The sequence below is a fragment of the Lampetra planeri genome, chromosome 15, assembly GCF_965212315.1.
Source record: "Lampetra planeri chromosome 15, kcLamPlan1.2.h2, whole genome shotgun sequence".
NCBI classification, from domain to species: Eukaryota; Metazoa; Chordata; class Hyperoartia; order Petromyzontiformes; family Petromyzontidae; genus Lampetra; species Lampetra planeri.
In genome coordinates, this window is record NC_136121.1 from 1,981,811 (window position 1) to 2,003,502 (window position 21,692).

Below are 21,692 nucleotides of genomic sequence, written 5' to 3' on the forward strand. Positions count from 1 at the left end.
TTATCAGCATGACAGTTAACGTTCTCTTTTAACAGATACTACTGTACGATTAAAGAGGTTTGTGCCATCAATCGATTCCTGCACGACCATTAAGCTAAAACTTGTATTCTGGCAGTATTGTATTTTTAACTGCAGTTGGTGTGCAATAGGCCACAGTCCTGCCTCACAATGTGGCGAGCACACGCAGAGCAAGGCTGGTGAGGGCTACCAGCGAGGTGGTTGACATCTCGCCTTCAAGAAGGCATCACGGGTATCGCATTTCCGTTTAGCATGGTTGGCTATGCATGGGGCGAAATAAGTTCAACGTACACACATCACGTGACAGGCAGGCCACCGCGGTTGTTGTCCGGAGAGACTGCTCCCTGCCACGGGACCGTGTAGTTGCTACCAACTAGCTCGCAGTGGATGGGAGGGGGTTAGTAGAGCTGTGTGGACCGTGTGCTAGACAATGGAGGTGGCACCACGGGCCGGCGTTTCACCCAGCGTGGGTGGGACGAACGTGATTTGACAGGTTAGTCCGCTCGTCTCACACTAACATCCGACACCAGGTTCCCAGTGAAAGCGATTATCGTTCAGAATAATAATGGGACACGGAATAATTCCACTTATCCATGACTCATATCATGTGCCACAGCTGTAGGGTCTGCAAAAAATACCTCTTATTGTCTGCGGACAACCGTGCAAGACACGAGGATCCACAAGATTGGTCCACCATATTTCCGCGAAAGAAGGACTTATCCTGTAGGGGTAGTGGCGCAGTTGTCAGCATGCTGCACTGTGAACCATGTGAGACCTGGGTTCGATTCCTGGCCAGTGCTAACGTCGGTGGTGAGCGATATCCGAATCTGTACTGGCCCGCACCTCGGATTAGCACGGTTGGCTACGTACAGTGCGAAAAAAGTTCAACATACACTACACATACACACTACATACTACACTATACACTACATTACGTGCTACACTATATACGATATACTACACCACTGTACTAAATTGAACACGAATATCTTAGAACTGCTTGTTGTGTTTAGTCTGTTGTCCTTTCCCCCGCACCTCGCAGTAGCATGGTTGGTTACGTACGGTGCGAATAAAATTCAACATAAATGCATACGGCCCCACTTTGCGAACCGGCGCTTGCCAGTGTGGTGAGGTGTGGTCAAATAGCACCCTTGTCTGAATGTATGCATGTTGAACTTCTGTCGCACCGCACGTAGCCAACCGTGCTAATCGGACAGGCGTGACTGGAGGAGGCTGTCATACGCCAGTAGATTGACAAAGGGCTGTACTTAATATAATTATTGTTACAATGAATATTTTACAATGGTAATGCTTGTGACAGTAATGATACAAAAATAAAGGTAACGTACAATATGAGTCTGTAAATTGCTGTCATCAATTTAGGTCATGCATTATGTCGCTGTTTAAGTACATAAATTCTGAATAAACATATCCAGTGAACGGGCTAACACCTCAATGTAAGGGTTGGTAGGTAATGAAAATGTATGAAACTCCCAAATATATTGTTAATATCAGAAGGCAGTCCAGCAAGTGTCCCCTTGTAAGGGTGGCTATTCTCTGGCCACTCTGGTTTCATCCCGCATGCAAAACACGACTTTAGGAGACATCTCGACGCAGGGACATCAGCGAGGCTTTCCTGGGTGAACGTGAATAATCGTAATTATATGTTATATGTTATACTTATCGCTGCTGTTGTTGTGGCTGAATCTTGCTGTGCTGCTTTTTCATGTTTGGCAGACGTGCTGATGGAGCTTAAATGATGAATCACTATCTTCACTAGTCGCCCACAAGCAGAATGTATTACTCCGTTTTAATTTCATGAAAACAAATACGTTTGACATATGAGCCAGAACATTTATCCAGTGTCATCAGAACATTCTACACCACTTTCCAAGCTTTGTCTTAAATCGATATCAGATTTTAGAACGCTCACATGCATGCATACAAAAAAGTGCACAGACACCCACACACAAGACAAATACAAAATATAAAAATCCCCCGTATAGCCTTAACAAACTGTTATGGCAAGTGCTGTAAACAAGCACCTATAAACGCCAGCACGGCACACGAGGGCGTGGGTGACCAGCATCACTCCCGGCCGCATTCGTCTTCCTCAGTGGCAATGTTTACACACCGTACCAGGTACTCATTTGAGGCAGAGTCGATCTAGGAGGGCACAGGACCGGTTCAGATAATCACCACTGCTGTTGGCCGTGAGTGGAATCGAACTCGGGGCACCAGGTTCGTAGCGCAGTGCGCTAAACGATACACCAGTACCGCTCTTCACACACGCACAAAAACACGTGCACACACACAAAGATACACATATCCCCTGTTTACACTTCATAGATAAAAGCAGAAAGTGCTGGTAATGAGCGCCAACTACTAAGGTAGTTGATTGGAATAGCAAGCATGGCAGTAGCAATACAAGAGCGATAAATAGGCGACTAACCAACGGTATAGGTCACACTTCTCTTTCTGCTCACATTACTCAACTTATAAATTCCCTCCTATCGTCTCTTTTCCCAATTTGTTACAACCTTGGCGCTTTGGGCCTGTGCTCAGCAGCCGTGATCAAAGAAACATGCCTGGCCACTGAAACATTTTTATGCGGAATCATGTCTGCATTAACCACAATACCTGTGGTCAGAATGCAAACAAAAAACATACTCTTAAAATATATGCATTGTCCTTGAAACTGATTGGTCCACACCAGCGACAGCTTTCTTTTGAGCCTCGTCTCTGTGTTAGACCAGAGGACGCCAAAAGGCATACAGCTCATTCCTTGTAAAAAGCTTTCAGTTTTGTTGCCAGAAAAAAGGGGAAAAACCTATTCTTATATTTTGGTACTAGCAAAGGAGAGCCCATGATGTAGATACTCACCCAGAGCTTTCATTACTCTTATAGTACATTGTCTTTGAACTGTACGCCTTTTGGCGTAATTTTAATTAGTTGTTTTCATTTATTTTATTTTATTTTTTACCTACGTGACTTTACCGAAAAAACCAACGAGTATGAATCCTTGCAGTCACGAAAGCTTCAAATCTAGAATACCACGGAGTGTCCAGCCGCTCCAGGCCACCTTTGTCTCATCGATGCTCATGTTTACACACTGCACTGGGTACTCATTTGCGGTCGAGTCGACCTATGGAGGCCTAGGACCGGTTCAGATACCACTGTTCAAAGAAAATGAAGATAACGTTTTAGGATAAAATAAAATTTGATTGACATTGGCACAATGTGGCAGTTGATATTGCAAGATATTATAATGTAACTCTGCAGTGTATGGCACACTCTGACAACGGCTTGTTGCATTGCTGAGTAGAGGTCAGCCACAAAAGCAGGGGTCAACCGTACAACCCTTGCAACCTGCCTTGGCGCTTGTGCCAGCAAACAGGATTTGCAGCCATCAACATTCAGTGCACATGATTCACAGTTGAAGGTAAACGCGCAGCCCTGCAGTTGCTTTCTCATTCCACTGCTGGTGGTGGGGGCCTCAACGAGATGGAAAGCCATTCTAGAGTATAATACCGGACTCTGCCATGCTTGCCAGACGTCTTGGAACAGGTGGGAGTACCCACATTTGATCCTACCATCTGCCGTTCAACTAACTTTCAGAAACGTATCAGTTGTATCAACTATTTGTGTGGAGCGATTGGACCAGTGACCTCTTCGTTGCTAAATTAAACAACTATTTTTTTATTTTGCCAGGTAAGGCCCACTGAACTATATATCTCTTTTTCAGAAGCGACCTGGCCACAGATGATAACTCAACGAAGTGGCTTATCACGTGGAAATTCATAGCAGCCAAATAATCTTAACGCATGTTTCTAAATGTAGAGAAAAAAACCGGAGGACCCGGAGAAAGATACAAGCGACCATGGATACTCCAAATATATAGGCGTCAGGGTTGGGATTGAAACCACAACCTCGTACATACCAGGCGAGGTAGGTAATATCTCGCCACCATTGCAAGTCCGGTGTGCTAACCATTATACCACGCCATCATCCTCATAGTAGAAGTGTGGCCATTATTTTTACATTCATGAATTTTAACATTAGCGCCACGTTGGATTAGCATTTTTCTAAACCACTAGGAATAGTGAATCTAAATAATTACCAGCTGCAGCCCATTAACCATTTGATTTTCTTTGTATCCATGGTGGCTTCCCAAACCAAATGCAAATATAGATTTATACTCAGAGGGGTTTATGTTTTGTTTGTTTTTAAAGGCCACATATGTTTCTGCCAAGTGGAAGGAGCAAAGGCAAGAAGTGCCCTGACTTAAGTGCAGGCACACTGGGGGACAAGTGGCTTCACACACGGTTGTATGGGCGACAAAATACAACATGATCAAACAACAGGGAAGTGCAGCGTGTCTGAAAATCACCCCTCCCCCGCTCTCCCGTGTGGCACAATAAACAACTTGTGTTGTGATCTAAGATACATTCTGAGTAAAAATCTGTCTGCTCAGTTGACGTCCCAATTCACCGACATGGTTGCAACAGTCGAAATGGACACGGGAGACAAAAGTTGACATTAATAATATTTATGTTCCTCTCCTCAGGGTGATGGTCACGGTCAGGTTTGCACTGAATTGTAAACGATACATGCGTGTGTTTTATAAGTAGTTCGGCCACGGAGCGTTATTGGAACGGTACGAATAAAGAATGTTACGCAGAAATTGCCGTGCTTACAAACATCCCGGTGCATTGTTTCACGCGTACAAACATAAGAATTTCCCATTTAGCATGAGAGATGCCAGCAAGTATATATTAAGGCTAACATAGGATATGTCTTCAACATCACACTTATTCCCACTCCAGACATCATCAGCACATTTCAATAGATACTCAATTTATCCTGAGCCAACCTAGCCAAAATCAGATTCCGCGGTGGAGAGATGTCAACTACCTCGCCTGGGTTCGATCCTGACCCTGATACCTGTATAGTGTGGATTTTCTCCAGGTCCTCTATTTTTACCCTCGACATTTAGAAACATGCATTTAGAGTATTTGGCTGCAATAAATTTCAATGTGATAATCCACTTCATTGAGCGATTATTTGTCGCTAGGTGGCTTCTGAAAAAGAGCTATTTAGGTGAGTTGGCCTTACCTGATAAAAGAAAAAAATAGTTTAGTTTAAATTTCGATTTAAAGCTTTCGTGACTGCAGGGATTCATCTTCTTGGTTCTTTCGGTAAAGTCACGTAGAAGGGAAATAATAAAATAATAAAAATAAAACATAATAAAATACAATTCTCACGACGTTTCGGCCACAACGCAAGCAGCCGTCCTCAGGTGAAGAACAGGTCTGTCGGAAAGACAGCGTCTGAATGAACACCACCAAGCTTGACAGCGTATATTTAAGCTGGGTTAGGGGAGAAAGGGCGCCTTAACAAAGAAATGTGCATATCAACAGAGGCATTTAGCATATTTGTAATGCGAGCATAAACGGCCTCGCGGGATGTGACGTAACGGGTGGGAGGAGTTAGGGTCACGTGGGGAGAGGGAGAGCTTTTAAGGGCAGGAACCGGAAGGGCTGGAGGAGAGTGTGGGAATAAAGACAGGAGGAGGCCACGCAGGGCAGGAGGTGGAAAGTGGCGTGATCGCCACAGGTCGGGACTCGGCACCATTGGCCAGCGGTGTCCGGGCACGGAGGAGACGGAGAGCCAGCATCGGGGCTGCATAGAGAGCAGCCGTGGGGCTGCAGGTCGGAGGCAGAGAGGCTGAGTGAAGAGCCAGCAGCGGGGCTGCATAGTGAGCCAGCAGCAAGTCTGCAGGAGCGACGGCAGCAGTGGGGCTGCCGAGCAGGAGACGGAGGAGACTCTGATCGAGACGCCGTGCGGGCAAAGTTGTACGAACCACAATAAAGGACAAAGAGACAGACCCAGTGCAAGAGTCCTTTATTACACTGGTGTCAGAAGTGAAACGGCATGTCAAAACAACTCAGAAGAAAGAATATCCACGCACCATCGTCTGCTACATCTTCCGACGACGACGACCTTCCTCAGGCAGTGGCGCTGCCAACGATGGAGGGAGAAATTGGCGCGGGAACGAGTGTTGGCCCGGGGGTGCAAGAGGTCGCCACTTCGGTGTATCCGCCCGCGCCGGGGGACGCTGACCAGCGATGGAGACAGATGGCGGCCCAGCTGGAGACTTTGAAGACCGTCTTGGCACAACTGTGCGACCTCGTCACGCCGGCGACGGGTTCGGGGAGGCCTGGGGGTGACTAACAGACCAGGGCCTTGCCTGCGCCGCCAGCGCCCTCTGCCACGTGGCACGAGGACGCCATCTTGGGCGTGGCAGGGGAAGAACCGCGGGAAGCCGCCATCTTGCGCCCTCCGCGGCGGGAAGCCGCCATCTTTTACACGTTGCGGTGCGACGCCATCTTGAACATGCCACGCGACGCGCCGTCTGCGGAGGACAGCGGAGCGAGGACCCGCAGCCGTCACTTGACAACAGTTAAAGAATTTTCAATTGGAGGCGACTGGAGTGTATTCGCCTACCGATTTTTGGCGGCGGTACGCTCCGCCAGATGGACTGACGCAGAGGCCCTGGAAGTTCTGCCAACTCTTCTCGACAATGAGTCGGTCAGATTTTTCCGTTCCATCAAGGCCGAGAAGAAGAAGACACTGAGAGGGGTTTTTGACGAGATGGCGGATGCGTATGAGCCACCGGATGACGCTCACTGACGATCGTTCAGCGCCAGTGGGCACCCGAAGAGTCGCCAGTGGCATACAGGGGTGCTGTCCTGGAATTGGCCACGGCCGCATACCCTGAGACGGAGCCTGACCAATTGGAACCCCTGATTTTGGGCAAAATGCTTGAGCTGTCGAGAGATTTGGGGATCCCTATGCCGGTGTGCGGCCATGAGAAGTTAATGTCTCGGGCTGCTGCGAAGTGTTTGTATGCCCAGTTTAATCTGCGCCGTTGGAAGCAGGTGACGGCGTGGACAGGGTGGCCCATCGTAGAAGGGGGTGCCGTGGGTTGGGATCCCAAGAAGGCGGTGTACGTTCCTGACGGGGGGGGCCCGCAGGAATTGACGGCCGCCTCTGCGCAGTGGCCTGCCCGCGGAGGGCCGGGGCCACGATCTGCGCCGCCGACGCGGAAGCGTCGGGATGGGGGGAGTGCTGTGCGTCGTAATGACGTCGAGTGTTTCCGTTGCGGTCGCAAAGGCCACTTGGCCAGGGATTGCTGGGCCCCTATCCCGGGGCCGCCCCAGCAGGAGGCCTCGACCACGGACGTGCCGCGGAAGGACCCTCCTGGACAGGCAAGTCGGTGCGCACCAGACACCCAGCAAGGCTTGGCACCTCATTCATCACCGTTGCCGCGCGATCCGGGTGTCGTTAACAACGGGAGGCCGCCGACTGGCCCATGTCGCTCGGTAACGCAGTGGCGTAAATTGGCACGGCGGGTTGTTGCGGCCGCTACTGGTTCATCCACTGTGCCGGGTTCTATACAAGGGGTCGACGTGCGCATTTGAGTGGACTTCGGTGCGTCCGCGACGATTATATCGGATGTCATTTTCCATCTATTGGGCATCCCGCCGGACGCAGTGCACCCGGTTTATGATTCCTGTGTAGCAGCAAACGGGGGGAGTATGGGCATTGTGGGCCAGGTGGACGCCAATATATTCATCGGGGTGGTGTCGGCCTCTGGAACTGTGTTGATTTCGAGGTCCCTTGCGGTTTCGTGTTTGTTGGGAACTGATTTTCTGGCCAAAATGCCCATTCTAATAAGAGTTAATCAAAATTGCATTGAATTACCGGGGGGTCGAAAAATTACATTTTTGCCGTCGCCCTGGGGGCGACCCGCTCCGGTCTGCCAGGTGCAGGCGCTGTCCGAAGTATCTGTTGACATTCCACCTGGTTCACAGATGCTTATCCCCTTGCGATATCGGAAACCGGTGCCTGGTCGGGAAGGAGCGCCTGGGGTTTTGTTATCGCCGTCCGCAACCATAACGGGCGGATCGGCGCTGGTCGGGGTGCAAACTATTATCCAGCTGGACCAGCAGCCGTTTTTGCAGGTGCTTAATGGGAGTACGGAGAATGTTTGCGTGCCGGCCGGAACGGTCGTGGCCCATGCCACAACAGCGTTCACGGCCCAGGACCATCTGGGCCGCCGGGATGTGGTTGCCGGAGTTTCGGGCCCTACGGGCCAAGATGATTGCTAGGTCGCCGAATTGTGCGGCGAAAATTCATCCCTGACCGGGGAACAGCGATCCGCGCTTCGCGCGCTATTGTTGAGTTATTCCGATGTGTTTAGCTCCGACGATTTGGACTTGGGAAGCACCTCCCTGCTATCCCATCATATTGACACGGGGGACGCTGCTCCGATTCGGTTGAACTCACATCGGATGAGCCCGGCGGAGCGAGACCATGTTCGTCAAGCAGTGGATGACATGCTGGCTGCGGACATAATATCTCCGTCTAACAGCCCATGGGGCGCGCCTGTAGTCTTAGTCAAAAAGAAAGACGGCAAATTGCGATTTTGCGTCAATTTTCGCAAATTAAACAAAGTGTCCGTGGCGGATGCGTACCCCCTGCCGCGTATGGATGATTCCCTCGATGCCTTGTCGGGGGCAAAGTTATTTTCGACGCTGGATCTCTCTTCGGGATTCTGGCAGCTTCCCCTCGATGAGTCCTCATGGGAAAAGACTGCTTTCCGTATGCCGCAGGGCCTATTTCAATTTAATTGTCTTCCGATGGGGTTGAATGCTGCCCCCGCCACATTTCAGAGGTTGATGGAGCTGGTATTAACGGGGTTGCAATGGGAGACATGTCTGATATATTTAGACAATATCATCGTCTATAGCCGCACATTTGATGAACATCTACAGAGACTGGAGGCGGTGTTCGCCAGGATGCGCTCCGCCAATCTGAAATTTAAACCTAAGAAATGTCACCTATTGCAATGGTCCGTGCGCTATTTGGGACATATAGTCAGTGCCTACGAGGTTGCCACGGATCCGGAGAAGACGGCGTGCGTCCGCAACTGGCCAACCCCGGCCACGGTGGGGGATGTGCGTCGCTTCTTGGGGTTTGCCTCATATTACCGTAGGTTCATTCCCAATTTTGCAACGATCGCTAGGCCTCTGCACCTCCTTACGGGTAAAAGACGGAAATTCAGTTGGGGACCGCCAGAGGAGGTGGCGTTTAAGGGCCTGCGCGATCGTTTGGCAACAGCGCCAACATTGGACTATCCCGATTTTGATCACACTTTCATTCTGGACAGGGACGCGAGTGACACGGGCATTGGGGCCGTGCTGTCACAGTCCAAAGGTGGTGTAGAACGCGTGGTGGCGTACGGTAGCCACGTCTTGTCCCCCGCGGAAACCCGCTACTGCGTCACTCGCCGTGAACTTTTGGCCATTGTCTATTTTCTCAGCCAATTTTGGCCGTATCTCTACGGCCGTTCGTTTATTGTGCGCACGGATCATGCGGCTTTACAATATGCTCTGAGGGTAGACCAACCATCCGTCTAGCTGGCACGATGGTTGGACACTCTGCAGGAGTTTTCCTTCCAAATTCAACATCGGAAGGGGGCGCGTCACGCGAATGCGGACGCGCTCTCCAGGTTGCCGCAAGGATCCCCTTGCGCTTGCGCGTCGGGTACGCATAGGTGTACGCTGACCCAGCAGCCCCCTCGGCCTATTGCGTTAGCGGTCGAGGTGCCTGAGGCTCCAATGTGCCCGGGACCGGCCGATGGGGTTCTGAACCTTCCACGAGCAGTGTGGATTCGTGAACAAATGCTTGACGACTCGTTGGGGACCCTGCGGAGTCGGGCTGCAAAGGGAGGGGGGGACTGGTTTCCGGGGGGACGCCGGGGGCCGCTCTCCACGACGGACTGGTGATGTGGAGGGAAGGGTTACATGATCGCTGGCGTCTGGTTGTGCCGTCGTCGACGAATTGATTAGGACTCTGCATTGCGACACGCTATTACACCTGGGGGTGCAGAAAACCTTGTTGACGTTGCAGCGAGACTACTTCTGGCACGGCATGACGACGGATGTCGTCGGGCACGTTCACACGTGTCCCGAGTGTGCCTGGCGGAAGCCGCCTAAACACCCATATGTGCCGCCGATACAGTCTATACAAGTGTCTCGAGTTAACGAGTTGGTGGCGTTGGATATTTTGGGACCCTTCCCGCCATCCGCTAAGGGTAATAAATACTTGCTAGTTGGGGTGGAGTATCTCTCGCGCTGGCCGATGGCCTGGCCCTTGCCCGACCATTTGGATATGTCATGGACAAAGGGGCGCCAGAGAGGCTGCTCACGGATCAGGGCCGGAATTTTTCTTCTAAATTGTTGGGGGAGGTGTGCGCTGCTCTGGGGACCAAAAAGATCCGGACATCCCCCTACCACCCGCAGACGGATGGCATGGTGGAACGACTAAATCGGACGCTGTCAGCCATGCTGTGTCACACGGTTAATGAGAAGCAAGCTGACTGGGATTTGCACATCCCTGGAGGTACTCTCGGCATACCGGATGAGGCCTCACACGTCCACAGGATATTCTCCGTTTTTTATCATGTACGATCGCGAAAACGTGCCGCCAATGGATGTGCAGTTAGGAACGGGAGTGAAAGGACCTACTAAGCCTCTCCCCGATTACATTCAGGACGCCGTTCGCCGCGTCACTGAGGCGCGGGAGGAGGCCCGAGTGGCTACTGCCAAAACCCAGGCCCGAAACGAACATTGCGTTCGACGCTCGAAGGGGAAGTGCCCCTGGAAGGTGGGGGACATGGCTTGGCTGCATTGCCCGCAGGTGCGAGCAGGAACCTCCCCTAAATTGCATAAACCATGGCAGGGGCCTGTTAGGCTCATTGAGGTTCCTAACCCGCAGTCCGCGTGCGTTCGGTTCGGATCTCGGCGCTGGTACGTCCATACGTCTCACTTGAAACCATACGTGGCCCCTCGAACGGATGCGTCATCTCCTGATGTTGCCTTGCCGGTGCCTGTTGCCGCCGACACACCCTTGCCTGTGCCTGTTGACCCTGCAAGAGCGCTTGTCGTGCCTTCTACAGACAAACCGGCTGTGACACTGCAGGAGGCAGCGGACTCTGCTCTGGGTGGGTCTACCAGGGTATCACTCTACAATCAAGGGAATTTCCCTTTCCCCAGACGACCTGCTTGTCAGTTTTGATGTGGTTTCCTTATTCACCAAAGTTCCTGTACCTGACACCATCACAATCATTGAAGACTTGGTTCATCAAGGACTGAATACTGAGGTACCCCCCTGGTGAGACACTGCTTAACCAATACATACTTCACCTGGAATGGAACTTTCTACAAACAAACTGAGGGCACCCCAATGGGCTCCCCCTATCTCCGGTTGTAGCCAATGTTTTCATGGAGAAATTTGAGACTGACGCCATCCAAACTGCCACTCTACGACCGACCTTATGGAAGAGGTACGTAGATGACACTTTTGTCATCTGGCCGGCCTGCTCTAGACCAATTCCTCGACCACATCAATTCAATACACCGAGCCATCAGATTCACCTTGGAAGTCGAAAAAGATGGCAAGCTACCCTTTTTGGATATCCTAATTAAAAGGAGACCTGATGGTTCAATGCGCCACTCTGTCTACAGGTAAGCTACCCATACGGATGCTTACCTAAGACCGGATTCCCACCACCATCCATCCCAGAAGAATTTCCCTCATCAAGACTCTACACCATAGAGCCCAATGGATCTCCAACCAGGAACACATTGCCAGTGAACTCAAGCACATACGCCAAGCTCTTAAGGCTAATGGTTACTCTGACTACACAATCCGCAAAGCCATCACTCCAACCATCAAGAAGGATCCGGTTGAGGAGCCATTCAAAACCATCACCTTACCCTACATTGCGGGGGTTACAAAAAAGATCTCCAAAATCCTGAATAAACACAAGATCCAGGTCCGATTCAACACAGTACATAAAATCCGTGATCTGGTCCCGTCTGTAAAAAATGTGATTCCAGACATACAGTACCTTGGCGTCTACAAACTAAGTTGTCTCTCTGGTAGCAGTTACATTGGAGAAACCAAACGACATGTCTCGGACTGCATCCGTGAACATAAAGCAGACCTGAAACATGGTAGGACAAACACCTCAGCCGTGGCAGATCACTGTTACAATTCAGTGGGCTCACATGACATTGACTTCTCCAAGACAGAAGTTCTCTGCAAGCCATCTGGCTATCATGAGAGATTCGTTCATGAGGCGATCCACATATACAAACACAGAGACAATTTCAACCGAGAATATGGATTCTGGCTCAGCAATCATTGGAAGGACGTAATAAACCATTTCGGATCTTAACTGATTGTGTTCACGTATATGGTGACTTTCAGACCGCAGTCCACTCACTGGCATTGACTATATATCTTATGTATTCTCAGCAGGGAATGGAGTCTTTGCTCCGCTGCAAGCCCCTGTCACCACTCTCCCATTGGTATAGTGTTTAGCAGATTGTATATTAATGAATAGTATAAAAGTGTATTGTTTAATATAATGTATAAGGTAATATATAGTGTCGTAATTGTATAGTGAATATACAGCAGTGTGGTATACAATAGGGTGGGTAGAATAATACATAGTGTAATATTATAATGTATAGTCTAAGGTATAGGGTGGTATATAGTAATGCAGTATGTAATTTAATGTTGGGTTTGTCTATAGCACTATATAGTACGGGGTAGATCCGTGTGATGTAAGGAAAAAGTTTAGCTGGAGGCATATTACATTTTTTGCGACATAAAATTGTAATGTATGACTTACTGTTAGTAGCTCAGCTTATTGGAGAGTATATTTAGTATATTGATAACATAGATGTAGTTTATATTTTAGTTTTTTACGTGGTGGTTTGGCTGCTGCAGCTCTTTACTATTAAAATTCATTCCCTTATTACTGCTAACCCTACCTCCTCCCTTTGTTGCTGCTAATCCTACATAATGAACGGGCATAATATGTATTTCCAACAGACCTGTTCTTCACCTGAGGACGGCTGCTTGCGTTGTGGCCGAAACGTAGTGAGAATTGTATTTTAATATGTTTTATTTTTATTATTTTATTATTTCCCTTCTACGTGACTTTACCAAAAGAATCAATAAGATAGTTTAGTTTAGATTCGCCTCGCAACCACTGTCGGTTTGCTTGGTCAGGAATTGAACCTGATTCGATTTGAAGATAGCAATGTGCAGAGGGGAATATAAACACCAAGATACAAAGACTCAGTTTGCCTGGGCAAGTACAGTCCGCGAGAATTTGTAAAAAAAACTGGCACCGCAAACACAACAGGGTGATCTTGGACGATACCCAACGTGGAATACTCCCTTTACCTTTGCAGCACCCTTGGTTATCGTCTGTGAAATAGCCCTGACCCTCGCAAGCTCACTGTGAGCGGCGCACCTGTCAGTGAGCATCCAGTTCGTCTGGACGCGGCTCACTTGTGAGCGGTGTGTGGCCATAAACTTGCTGGCTGCCTTTGCGTCCCCAGTGCTGATGTTTACGCACTGCACAAGGATGAGTCTACCGACGGGAGCTCCTGGGACAGGTTCAGAGGTATCAATTGCCGGTGATTGTTAGCCATGGCTAGGAATTTAACTCAGCTACCTGGTTAGGTGGTTAACAGTGTGGTGACGACTGTGCCACTGCTCCCCAGACGCACAACAACAAGAAGGCAACGATCCCCCGTATAGCCTTAACAGACTTTTGGGGCAAGTGCTGTTAGTGAGCAACTATAAAGGCCGGCACGACACGAGTGGGTGGGGGGCCATCATCGCGCCCGGCCGCATTTGTCTTCCCAGTGGCGATGTTTACACATCGCACCAGGTATTAATTTTAGGCTGAGTCAACCTAGGGGAGGCCCATGACCGGTTCAGATAATCGTCACTGGTGTTGGCCCTAAGCAGGAATCGAACTCTGGTCGCCGGATTCGTAGCGCAGCGCGCTAAACACTGCACCACCGCTCCCCGCAGACACTTACATTCACAAAGCACATGGGCGATACAAACACATCCAACAAACAAAAAGTGAAAAATAAACGCGGTATATAATAGATTACATTTTAAGAATGGATTCCGAAAAAATAAAGCAATTAAAAAGCTGTCAGTTTGGGTATGTGTACGGTTGGGATGGCTCCCGTATTTTGCACAGCAAAGGGATATTACCATTCGGGATATTGTTTGTGCCGGCTGCGCTTTAGTATTCAATGCAATGCACTCTGACCGCCCCTTGTGTGTGCATGAGTAATACAAATCCCTTCAGCACCAGGAAGTCAAAGTGCTCCTGTGAGCAACCGGGCTGGTGTCATCACCAACTGACCCCTCTGGGCCAGCGGTAGAAACGACGTATTCTCTGGACGGGAGGCGATTTCCTCTATTCTCTCACAGAGTGATATTTATATCGTCGACCCAGCAAGGATATGTGGGCACGTTTAACCCCCGGATTTGCAAGCTTTCGGTTGTGAGTCAAGCCACCCGTAGAATGCAATGCGCGGGCAAAGTGCATCATTGCTTTGTCCATAATAGAGGTTTTTGGGTAAGGTCAATTAAATAGAAATGTGTGGTTAAACCTGCCACCACCCGACACAGCTAATAAGTAAGATTTTTCACGAAAAGAAAAATGCCAAGTCATTACTAGTTCAACACACCGGTCTATTGGAGAGTAAACACACAACATTTACAATTCGAGTAAAACGTTTCACCAGTAATTACAACCAGCATCATCAGGCGGACAGACAGAGTTGTATTTCTCTTTAGGCGATCTAACCCAAAAACCTCTTATGGATAATATTGGTTGCGAAAGCCTACTATGTGTTAAAATACATTTGCTTTGCCGGTTTTTGAGTTTGTGTTTGGATTCGGTAGGATTCGGTTCATGAAAAAAAAAGGCTCCTGCAATGTGGAGCGAAACATCGGACATCGTCCCGAACAACACGCGGTAACAATCCGAGGAAAAATAACATTGGAGAGAACCGCAAAGGGCAACAGCAGAAAGCTACATGGAAAACCGATCACCAGTTTGATTAATATGCATGGTGTTAATAAAGTGTATTGCTTGCTGTATATTTCCAATGATCACCTTGTGACGTCTTATGTCAGTGTAAACCATTGCGTACCCGCGTTAGAGCACACACATCACACATGCAAATATATTCCACTGCAACTTGCCAATATAGCGGTTGCTAGCTAACAGGAATTTTACAGATCTTGCTCAGAAAAGTGATTGCGAATTTCAATGGACTCTCATCCAGGTTAAATAAATTAACCAACCATCTATTGTTTTGATTACACAACACATATATTCCACTGTGATCTGGGTACTGGATATATTTTCTGGAATCCCTTCTTAACGCAAACTTGGATTTCACCAGCCCCCCTCACCTGGTGAATTTATTAAATTATGAAAATGGATTTATTAATATAAACAATCGGATATTACCTTCATTAATCAAATCAAACATGTTCCATATTCTGCTGATGGAATATGAGTGATTCTACTGGGTAGAGTCAATAAAACCATGCTCAATAAACACTACCCTTGATATGATTTGCTTGAGCAGATTGACCTAGGTGCTGCATTTATACCCCTTTTCGCAATCCTTCTTTTGCGCCCAACATTCAGTGACTTTCATAAGAAATGGTTCTAAAACTGAACGTGTTTGCAAAAAATAAATGGTATAGCTATTAAAGTGCTCCCTTTGGTGAGAGTATTGTTGTTAATAATATTTCAGAAGTCTGACTTTATTTAAACCACCAATGAATTTCCACAATCAGATTGGAAATGGGATAGATGATAGACATCCAAATTGAACAGAAAACCAGGTCATGCTTTCGTTCTGGCATTGCTGTGATTTCAACAAATAATTCTTTGGAGTTTGATTGGGAACAGGAATTGAGACATTTTTGATGCCAGCATCTCACAAGTTTCACACTGATATTTTCCAAGACAGCAAAAGCTACGTTTTATAAATATCGCAACTTCAAACAATCTTATTCAACTGCAAATCAACTGCTAATTTGCCGTAAGACTCAAGCCCCTACGAATTTGTTATATTCAAATTCCAAAAGTGTCGATACGATATTTAGCAACAGCGATGGTTGGTGATCTCTAAGCCCACAACCGTGAACAAAATTCCCATTTGCATCTGCTTCAGTATTTCACAGCTGTACTGAATATATATTATTTTAATGTATTTTTACCTGGCATCCATTTGATTGGTGGAAAACCCACCACCGTCGCGGTTGCTGCCCACCACTGACATTAACATTGGCTGCTGACATTTGGGCTATGCCCATTTCAAACCTTTATAAACAGTTTGCCTTTAGAAGCTAACCCCCTTTTCCTGATGATGACCGCTTGTGTTGCGATCGAAACGTAGTTTTTAGTTATTTGCTTTGAACCTATCAAGGTGACTTTACCGAAAGACCCAAAGAATATGAATTCCTGCAGTCACGAAAGCTTTAAGTCAAGATTTATTGCACTATCTGTATTTGTTTTATTTTAATATGGGCCATCCCTGCCCCTTATTACCCCTCGAAATACCGAGCTGACTGATTACACATTAGCCTGGTGCAAAAGGGTAATACTACAAAGCAGCTTCCTTTATATCCATTTGCACAGTTGAGGCACGAGCGCGCGTGCTTGTGTGTTTAATTTATTTAAGTCTCCTCTCCCGCATGCAAAACATAATGTAAAAAGGAAATGGCCAAACATCTCAAGCAGTGCCCTCCTGAAAATGGAATCTCTGTGAGGTTTTCTTGGATTAAGAAAAGGATATAACAGTGGCAATTTTGTTGTTACATATACAAACAATAAATGCAAGTGGGGGTCGGCGTGGGCAGGTGGGAAGGTGCGGCCTCACTGTGGGGCCCCATGGTGCCCCCCCCCCTTCCCCCAATTGACTTTTCAGGTGGATGGTAGTTGGCAGTGTGGGCTGCATGGGTCGTACTCGAGGGTGGGGGGGGTGTACGCGAATGACTCATGAAACGAACGGGGGGTGGGGGGTCCCAGGTGACTCGTAAGATTCGGGAAAATGGAAAGCTCCTTAAATAAGAGCGATGAGAGGGAGCGCGGTGGTGAGGCGTGGATGTGAAGCACGGGGAGATCAAGGCACGCCTGTGATCAGTGACGGACTGGGACTCGAACATTGGCCCAGCCATTTTTAAACACCCCCCGGCCCAAATTCGGGCTGTGGGAAATTGGGACATTTTTTTGTGAAATGGATTGTGCGACAAACTGTATACTAAGTATCTATATTTCAGACGTGATGTATTCGCGTGATTTTACCGTGCGATCTCATTGGCCCATTTAGGTTGGGTCCAACAATCAAATGGACCGGTGAGAAATAATCTTCGGAACTGCCGAATATGGGACTGAGAGCGTACATAACTGAGAGCGTAAATAAACAATGAAGTGTACACATTAGAAGTAATACAATATATTAATTACATTTTTTTTACTCTGATCACAATTGCAAATGTCCCCACACAGAATGGTCCGAACCCACCGGGCATTTTCCCGGGGACTTCTGCCCTATAGTCAGTCCAGGCCTACCTGTGATGATATCTTTCCACTGGCACATTTGAGGCGCGCCAGGGCCCTGCCTATCCGATGGAGTGGGCACTGATGACTGCACTCCCATCGCATTGAATGTAGTCAACCCATGCCTCACGTGACACTGAAAAACCCACAGTGGTACCATTTTGTCCTCCTAAAACTGTCACTGGTAGGTAGGCTGCTCGATGGGTAGGTGGGTGGGTGACTAGCAATGCACAGATGCGAAGTGGAGTGAGTAGTGACAGTCTACCAGCCCAATCGGTGCCAGCAGGGCTGGAAATCGGAGCAAATTACTGGGGGAACTCATAAATTATTTCCCCCACCCCCATTCGATCTGAGGAGGAGGAGCTTCGCTCTGTTTGTGGGGTTCTGTGTATGTATGTGGGTTTATCTGAGTGCCTGTGGGTCTCTGAGCGTGTCTGTGGGTTTCTGTGCGCGTCTGTGGGTCTGTGTGCATGTCTGTGGGTCTCTCTATTAGTCTATGAATCTTATTTCTGAGTAAAAAAAATATTAATCTTGATTCCTTCCAGAACATAGTCACAGGATTCAAATTTTCACTCGCACCATGGCGTTCCGGCTCATTTCCATCACTGGGTGCCTGGATTTCCCACAGACTCAATTTAAATGGTGAGCGCCAAATCCTGCTCACGTATGTTGACACTCCGTTGCAGCGATATTGATTGGTTTGAATCTGTGCTCGTAAATTAAGCGTATGCAGTTGTCTCTGCGCTCGGCTCATGGGCCACTTCATTAAGTGAGATGGACCGTCTGGATTGTGCGGGTGCAACCATTTACTGTGGTGAGAAGAGCCATTAAATCGTTGTCAGCAGCCTAAAGGTTAGCTCACGCTTGAGGAACGAGGCTGACAAACCTGACACAGCCGACATAAACAAATACCAGCTGCCCCCTCTCTGCCATTTTCTTATGTGCAACATTACGTGTACAGGCATGCCATCATCATCAATTACGTTGGTGAATGTGGAACAGTCAAGAAGTTTCGAGACTTGCATTATTATAAGTGTGCACAAACTCACACGGCCTTGTTACATTTCATTATAATTAATCGAATGTCACTTCACGTCAATTCACTTATTCTATACTCTTTGGTTCTTTCGGTAAAGTCACGTAGGTAGAACAATAATAAGATAAAACCAAAAATAATATATCACGACGTTTCAATCGCAACACAAGTGGTCGTCCTCAGGCGGAAATAATAATCCAGCAGTAGAACTGCTGAACCAGCGAGAGAGCTGTTACAACAAGAGGTCCTACCTCTCAACAAGAGGTAAGACTGCTGGGTTATTTTTTCCACCTGAGGACGACCGCTTGTGTTGCGATCGAAACGTCGTGATATATATTTTTTGTTTTATTTTTTTCTACCTACGTGGTTTTACGAAAAAGGCCAAAGAGTATGGATTCCTGCAGTCACGAAAGCTTAAAATCACTTATTCTAGTATAATAAGAATAATTTACAGTCCTTTATCAATCCACTGCTAGATAAGGATCTTGACCACGCCATTATTGGTCGTGGAGTTGTTTGGTCGTACATCACCACACTCATCAGTGCAGGGTGGTGAAGGAGGGAGCCCAGCACCGGCGCAGATATTGCTTGTCACTGATGTGAGTCGTGGCTGGCAATCAAACTCAGGTCACTGGGTACATAGTGCAACGGACTGACCACTGCGCCACCCTATTTTAGTAAATATCTAGCTCATAGGATGTGCTGAGGAAATATAGAATGGGATATTTATAAGCCAATAGTGGGAATTTCCACTTTCCCATGGTGGGGGCCAGTCTATCCATTGGAGAAAATAACTATAGCATAGGCAAGAATCAATTGCAGCAATGCTGAATGCTGTCGCATTGGAGTCAACAGCCGAGAGATGGCTTTACTGGAAGAGGAGACATGTGCAGTGATCTATATATATAAAAAAGGAAAAATTGTGTGAGGGTTTGTGGTGGTGTGGGTTTGTGGCAGGGTTTGTGTGTGGGTTTGTGGCGGGGTTTGTGTGTGGGTTTGTGTGTGGTCGCACGCTTGGCTCTCCATTGGTGGGGTTGACGTGAAATAAAAATAGCCAGGTACCACGCCGTAAGCCTCGCCGTGAGCAAGCACTATTCCTTTTTCACATGTCAACTTTTAATTAGTTTAATTAGCGATTCTGTGCGATTTTTGAGCGCTTCCCTTTTATTTAGTTATTTATGACGCGTGCACGACCATACCAACTCACGCGTCTTTGGTGGGAGTGAGGGGGACATTTTATTTCGCATTAAAAATCCTATAAAAATACACTAAACGCTCAGGTAAATTCTTCACTGTGTGATGTCCCCCCCCCACCCCGATGTGTGCAGTTATTACTACTATACAGTCGCTACATGCTACCACTATAGGAAATTATATTACTGCAGAGTGGCTGGGGAGATAGTGGCTGGGGGGGGAGGGTCAGGAGTAGCAGCTTGCCAACGTGCCACCTAGGCCATCTGCACAATCTAGGCGAGGCAGTGGGCTCTGCACAGGACTAGGCCTCACCACGCCACTCGGTCAGGTGAGTACTTTGTGCTTTCTAGTCGATAAATACTGCTATAGAGTCAGCAAGTACTACTGTAGTGATAGCAGGTACCACCACAGTCGATATGCAGTGCTGTAATAATAGGAGGTACCACTACAGTCAGTATGCACTGCTGTAATCATAGCAAGTACTGCTGCACGGGACTATGCCTCACTATGCCACTCTGTCAGGTGAGTATTTTGTGCTATAGAGTCGATAAATACTGCTATAGAGTCATCATGTACTACTGTAGTGATAGCAGGTACCACCACAGTCGGTATGCACTGATGTAATCATAGCAGGTACCACCACAGTATGCACTGTTGTTAGATTTTTAAGAGTAGGTTTGAAATATAAATTTGACCCGGGCAACGCTGGGTACTTCCCACTAGTGTATTATAAAATTCAACATAATTTATTTCCTACGTGTTGTTTGCTCTTGATTCGGACACAATCAGCTCTGAGGGTACATATTGGTGACAAAAACAGAGTGCAGCAATTACTTGCCGCCGATGCAGTACTCTGGGTTAAAAAAAACACAAAGCAGAGGCTGGCAGTGAGGTTGGATAATGAAGCCAAGGTGGTCTAGTGGATAGCATATACAAGGCTCCCGATGCACATAGAGACACAGTGTGAGTCCTAGTTAAATCTTACTTGACTTCTGCTTACCTGTAACATGCCATCCTGGGCTCTCATAAACGATAAACAATTGTGTTAGAAGATTTATGATTTTAAGGATTATTACACCCTTGGGTTATTCAAATACACTATTTGCATATATCAACAGCCAGCACTTTTACATGCAACTTCATGTTTGGTATGGGAAGAATCATGCTGCAAAATGCATTGATAGCAATCTGCAGTACCCTTACAGGACCATATTAGTTAAGTTACAATGCCACCCTTGGGGACAAACAAAGAAGAGTCACTTTCAAATGTTATCTTGTCAATTGAAGTCAGTTTCAAATATGCCATTTGGGTTATGACACTAGTATCCAAAGGTCTACTAATCATGCGAGGGGCTGTCATATCGAAATGAAGACTACTGGGTGAGTCCAAAACGATAGGAGGGATAGTGGATGGTTTGTGAGCATCCGATGAGACCGACCGTTTCTGGACTCTATTTTTATCTCACATTTGTTAGCGCATGGTTGAACAAATTAAACCGTAAGCTCTGTATAACCTCATCCAGTGGCGAGTGCAATCCAGCCACCAAATCCAATAGACTCTTATATTTGGTAACTCACAGCAATGTTTGTTTGTGTTATTAACCAGGTAAATAAATACATACATGACACAAAATAAATGTGCTTCAGCATCAAAATGCAAAATAGAATAACGTTCATGTCTAGCAGCAAAAAAATCATCGATCAACATTTAGGCAATGCCTGTTATTGTTCAACTTTCCAAGCATCACCGGCAGGGTGTGGCCTGTTCAACAGGGTAATGCTGTGATTCCCTAGACAAATACTACAGAACCTTGCAGTGCACCACAGAAAATCCATACGAATGAACACAAAGTAAGGTGGACATTCACCATTTCCAGAATTATGGAAATCACCCGATGACGCTGGTTG

The 21,692-nt window shown here is 47.4% G+C and overlaps 1 protein-coding gene across 2 annotated transcripts in view; it reads right to left on the reverse strand.

Moving 5' to 3' along the window:
- LOC144722603 (glutamate receptor 2-like) overlaps positions 1–21,692 on the reverse strand; it is a 214,702-nt gene that overhangs the window by 109,923 nt on the left and 83,087 nt on the right. The gene's annotated exons all lie outside the window — the stretch shown is intronic.